The sequence below is a fragment of the Candoia aspera genome, chromosome 10, assembly GCF_035149785.1.
Source record: "Candoia aspera isolate rCanAsp1 chromosome 10, rCanAsp1.hap2, whole genome shotgun sequence".
Taxonomy (NCBI): Eukaryota; Metazoa; Chordata; class Lepidosauria; order Squamata; family Boidae; genus Candoia; species Candoia aspera.
This window is the reverse complement of record NC_086162.1, coordinates 11,117,991-11,123,692: the sequence shown is the minus strand read 5'-3', so window position 1 is coordinate 11,123,692 and position 5,702 is coordinate 11,117,991. Positions and strand designations below refer to the sequence as shown.

Genomic DNA, 5,702 nt, shown 5'->3' with positions numbered 1-5,702 from the left:
CAAAACTAGTGGGGTCAAGTCCAGTAAGTTTAAAATTCCTAATATTTGGCAAGTTGTTTTGGTACGCACCAAAAGCTCCAATTCCAATCCATGTGACAATTAATTATTTTCCTCCATAACCTTTTTACCTCAGTTTGTAAATCTTGGTATGGAGTCCTTGGTGCTTTCTGAGCCTTGTTGTTTTCTTGCAGATGTTTCATTGCCAGACTAGGTAACATCTTCAGTGCGAAGAGGGAGTGGGCCTTGCTCTCAGTTTATATACCCTGGTTTGCCCTGCTTGTGTTGGTAGGAAGATGTTGCCTAGTTTGGCAATGAAACGTCTGCAAGAAAACAACCAAGTTCAGAGAGCACCAAGGACTCCACAGTTCAACCCTGAGCTACAAATATTCACTTCGAAATCTTGGTATTTTGTTTCTTTCTCTGGTGGTTTTTCATCAGTTTGACTATCTCTAGAGCAGTGTTTCTCAACCTTGGTGACTTTAAGATGTGCGGACATCAACTCCTAGAATTCCCCAGCACATCACTGAACTACACTTTGATTATAATTTTCTCTTCTGAAGGCTGATTTGGCTGTAATTTTTTTCTCTGAAAGTCAAGTTGGATTTTGTTTGCCTGAGCTGCTATGTTTTAAGTACTCAGCCATCAGTGACAGTATGAATGCTGCCACAGGGCTGGTCTCATCATTTGGCAGACTGAGGCAGCTACTGAAGGAGCAGAAGTTACAGGACAGCAGCTGCGATGCCCAGCTTTTTCTCTGTTTGGAAGGCAGAGATGCACATGATATACAGCACGGTCTGTTTTCATCCCCTGAACTGGCCTGTTGACCTCAAATATGGTAGAAGCTATCAAATGACAACCCGGTTAGGTTTTGTAGGCAGAATGAGGAAGGGACTCCATCTTGCTCTTGGCTTTAGGCTGCAAAGTATCTAGGGAGGATCCTGAATGCTTTGAGTTTGCATATTGGTGAGATGGAGCATCCAGTGTCGATTGCCTTGGGCAGCAGTAAGAGCTGCTTGATGATTATAGAAAAAATGTGAGTCACATATATCAAAGTAGCAGTCTGCTTTATATATAGATTTGAGAAATGGAAACTGAGTACATTCATCTCAAAAAGGCGAACCAAAACAACTTCTCCCCATTCTCTATTGAGCACATTTACCAGGAAGGACATTCTACCAATCCTCTGCCTTCTTGATGGAACTAATCTTTGAAACAGGACATCAGTTGCTAGTTTGAACATTTCAAGATGTTTTTATTGAAAATTATGTTTTAAGATACATCTGATTGGAGTCACTAAATATATACATTGATGCTTCGATGCATATACTAAATTATTACATTTTAAATGCTTATCCCAGTGGGTTGTTAATGAACTGTTGCTTGTTCCCAGTTCTCTATGATTTTGCTATAAGTTTTTAAAAATATATCTAATGATTTTAGGCTGTGTCCATGGTGGTGATCAATTTAAGTAACCTGACAATATATTAAAGGAATCACCTCCATGGACACAGCCTAAAACCATTTGGATGGGGGATAGGATTTATGGAAACCCCCTATTTGTTTGCAGAGTCCTCTGATGGGAGGAGATGGGCGGGGACAAATTGGATAAATAAATAAATAAATAAATAAATAAATAAATAAATAAATCTGCTGGTTGCTGTTGTTTCTGGTATTCAGGGTACATGTGCTAATGCTCATACTGCCCAAATAGCAGAGTATGAACCAGGAGACTGAGAGTTCTAGTCCTGCCTTAGGCATGAAAGCTGGCTGGGTGACTTTGGGCCAGTCCCTTTCTCTCAGCCCAATCCACTTCACAGGGTTGTTGTTGTGGAGAAAATAGGAGGAGGAAGGAATATTTGGTATGTTTGCTGCCTTGAGTTATTTATAAAAATAATAATAAAGGCAGGATATAAATTAAATTTAATTAAATAATAAAATAAAATAAAATAAATACAGAAAAGTTGCTTCAGAATGCCAGGGAGTGTGAATATAGAACCTCTTCTGAAAAATCTTGCCAAGAAAACTGCAGGGACTTGTCCAGGCCAGGGCTGCAACTAGGGGGGGCAACTGGGGCATGTGCCCCGGGTGCTGCGCTGGGGGGGGTGCCAAAATGAGTGCTGGGGGGGCGCCAAAATGGGCGCGGAATCCATGTTTGCCCCGGGTGACACAGACCCTAGTTGCGGCCCTGGTCCAGGCAGTCTCAGAGAATCAGACACAATTGAATGGGAAAAAAAACTACCCTCCAAAGTCAGTGTGTCCAGAGCAGCAGCCTAAATCTTCCTTGAAAGAAAACCCCTTGTTTACAGCATTGCAGAGAAAACACATAGGTTTGCACAATGTCAGTCTAAGGAAGAGGGAAGAAGGATTTTCCCCCCAGGCTGTCATGTAAATCCCTCCTCACTCCATCACACTGTGGCTAGTTAAGCCACACAAGCTTAACAACCAAACACTAAGCCATTGCAAATCATAATGCCCAGATTTATATAAAGCCAGAATTAAACTGTTTATGGCATAGTACAGTGAGTGAATATACATCAAGCAATTGGCTTTTAGGGCTGTCATCAGGGATTGGCAGCTTGGCACTTTCCAGATGTTTGGCACTGCATGGTGCGAGCTGACTGAGACTTATGTGAATTGGAGTCCACCAAATACTGTAGACAGCCAAGAAAACAAACCGATGGATCATCGGACAAATCAACCCAGAGTTCTCACTTGAGGCACAAATGACCAGGCTCTATTTATTTATTTATTCAATTTCCATCTCAGCAAGTGACTCTGGGCGGCGTAGAACAATAAAAACCATAAAACAGTTAAAACAATTATAATTAAAACAATTAAAATACAAAATAAATATACATGGCCGCCAAGTAAGCAATGTATGGATGTTAATATAGCCAAGAAATGGGGCCATTCCCACGCTCAGGACCCCAGGCCTGGGCACATGACCAGGTCTTCACAGCCTAACCCTAACCCTTACAAAAGGCCAACAGGTTCAGGGACACCCTGATCTCTGAAGGGAGAATATTCCAGAGGGCAGGGGCTATGGCAGAGAAGGCACGTCTTCTAGTTCCTGCCAACCAACATTCCTTGGCTGACGGGACCCGTAGCATACCCAACCTACCAGATTGAATTGGGTCAATAGAAACAACTGGGAGAAGACAGTCTCATTATGTGAACACCCAGCACTCTGGGAAAAGCTCTAATACTGGGAAAGGTGGAAGGAAAGAGCAGAGGTTGATCAGCAGCAAGATGGAGGGATTCAGTTACAGTGGTGATGAGTGAAGTACCAGGTTAGGGATGGATTGTCATGAAAAAGGTGTAGCCATGTAGTCTCCAATTCATGGTACATCTTTATCTATCCATCCATCCATCCATCCATCCATCCATCATCTATCTGGAAGGGGACAGATCGCATTCGAGGTTGCATTGATACCTCTCTTTTCTGAGAGGACAACGCAAAACAGCCACAGAGCTGCAAGCGACGCGAGAGACGGAGATCCCATTCGCGGAACTCTGCCCGGGCTCTCTGCAAAAAACAACAACCCAGAGAAGTCCAACCGAAGAGGGAACAGATTGGGCGGCTGGCCGGGCGTGGAATGTTGGGAAATGTAGTCTCGGGAGCTCGGGCTGAGGCGGTAGCCTAGGCAACCGCCGGTAAACAAGATGGCGGCGCCTGCCTGAAGCGTCCGGAGGGGCCGGTGAGTCCAGGCTGGGCGCGGGTGGCCTTCCTCGCTTCCCGCCTGTTCTCCTTAACGAGGCCGCCTCATTCCGGCGGGGGGCCGTCAGAAAAACCCGCGGCGCCCCCCAAGACTAACAGGCACGTTGGCTCTGGTCCCCGCGAGGGGCTTCCCCTGGGCTCCGTGGGGCTGCGCCTCAGGCCACGGAGTGCGGGGGAGGCTGCAGCTGCGTGGGGCTTCCCCTTCGGCCTACAGGCCGTGGGTGCCCCCCCCCCGCAAGCTTGTTTGGCAAGGTAGGGCTAGCTTCACACCATACACTGAACTGTAAACCTGGGTTAACAAAACCTGGGTTAACTGTAAACCTGGGTTAATGAAAACTGGGTGAACTTTGTTTATTCGATTTATATAGCTGCCCCTCTCACTTTTACGTGACTCTAGGTGGTTTACAATAAAATACAGGTAGGTCTTGATTAGTGTGGTCAGTGAATTCCCCAAAATGGTCATATCATTTGAAGTCGCACGATTCAAAGTGATACTTCTATGGAGAGTGGGGTAAGTGGTTCCAGTTGGATGGACATAGGCAATGAAAATTGTTAAACAGAAGTGTTTATATGTTTATGAATGAAATGCTTGTAACAGTAAAAGAGGATAATCCCATATCCAGAGTGTACCTGCTATCCTGTATTCTGCTGTAGTTCATGAGCCTCTTTTTTTTGAGCTTCCTTAGAAAGGAACCTTCCTTTTCTCTGTTTTGCACACACGATTAGTGTCTAAAACCCCAACGGCAATTGCGTGCACACTAGCCTCGCACTAACTGAATCTTGGCTCACATTAAATATGATCTGGTATCAATTTATAGATCACACTAAATTGAATTTTGCACTATTCGAACTTGCACAAATCGCGACCTACCTGTAAGTAAAATACATAAAATAAAAATAAAACATAGTAGCCGGGCATTATCCAACCAATCGTCCACACATCCAGGAGATGGGCTCTGTCCTGCGCCCAGGGCCCCAGGCTTGGGCACAAAACCAAGTTTTCAAGACCTTGTGAAAGGTCAACAGAGACAGGTCCAATCTAATCTCAGAGGGATGATGTTCCAAAGGGCCATGGCAGAAAAGGCTCTCCTTCTGGGCCCCGTCAGCTGACACACCTTAGCCAACGTTACCCGGAGTTGCTGGGTTTGCACAATGTGGTCTGCTCCCATAAAACATCATGGCTTCACGAGGCTCAGGCCATGGCTGGGTTCCTAGAAACACTTGCTGAAGCTTGAATTCCTCCATGGCTTTCTCGCCTAGCCTAAGAGGTTGTCTGAACCCAGCCAAGGAGTTTCCCTGGTCTTAATGGAGAGCTTTGTCTCAGGAGATATTTTGAATAGGGCTGATCTGGTCTTCCCCTCCAGGAGTTCTTTAGAGGTGTTGGAGCATGGGAACCTATGGAAGTTGAGGTCCCACATTTGGTGAGTGCAAGGGGGGAGGGTTGCATTCACCTGCAGTCCTACGCAAGAGCAAGTCCTAATGTCTTCAAGGAACCAAGCAGCTTTCCCCAGTTTGGTGCTGATGGGATAAAGCTAACTTCTGAATATGTGGATGGATTGCACTGTAATAGATTTCTTATGTGGACTGGAATGGCCTTCCACAGTCCAGTGCTATCCAAATGTGTTGGAATTCAGCATCCATCATCTGCAGCCAGCATAGCCAATGATGACCTGAGGGATGATGGGAGCTGTCATTTCACACATCTAGTAGTTGCCCATTTGGCAAAGGCTGGAGTCAAGTCTGCTTCTCAGTAGGCAGACACTGCATCAGAGAGAACATGTCTCATGTTTGTCGTCTGCAGAGTCAATTATACTTCAGGATTGCTTGGCACTTCTGTATTCTCCTTTGCATTCCAGTGTGTGTTCATGTGTTATAATCACGATATAGTTCACTTGGGGATATTTTGTCGTTAGAGCAAATGGGCTATAATTTTGCACGATGGTCTCCAAAAATAAAGCATTTTTATTTGCTCTTTTCTCCACCT

The 5,702-nt window shown here is 45.1% G+C and overlaps 1 protein-coding gene across 1 annotated transcript in view; it reads right to left on the bottom strand.

The window, feature by feature from the left end:
- Window positions 1-357: 357 nt before the first annotated feature.
- CEP85 (centrosomal protein 85) overlaps window positions 358-5,702 on the bottom strand; it is a 53,459-nt gene continuing 48,114 nt past the window's right edge. Inside the window, exon 6 of the transcript XR_010068531.1 lies at window positions 358-372. The gene's annotated coding sequence lies outside the window, so the exon portion shown is untranslated. The remainder of the gene's footprint in view (window positions 373-5,702) is intronic.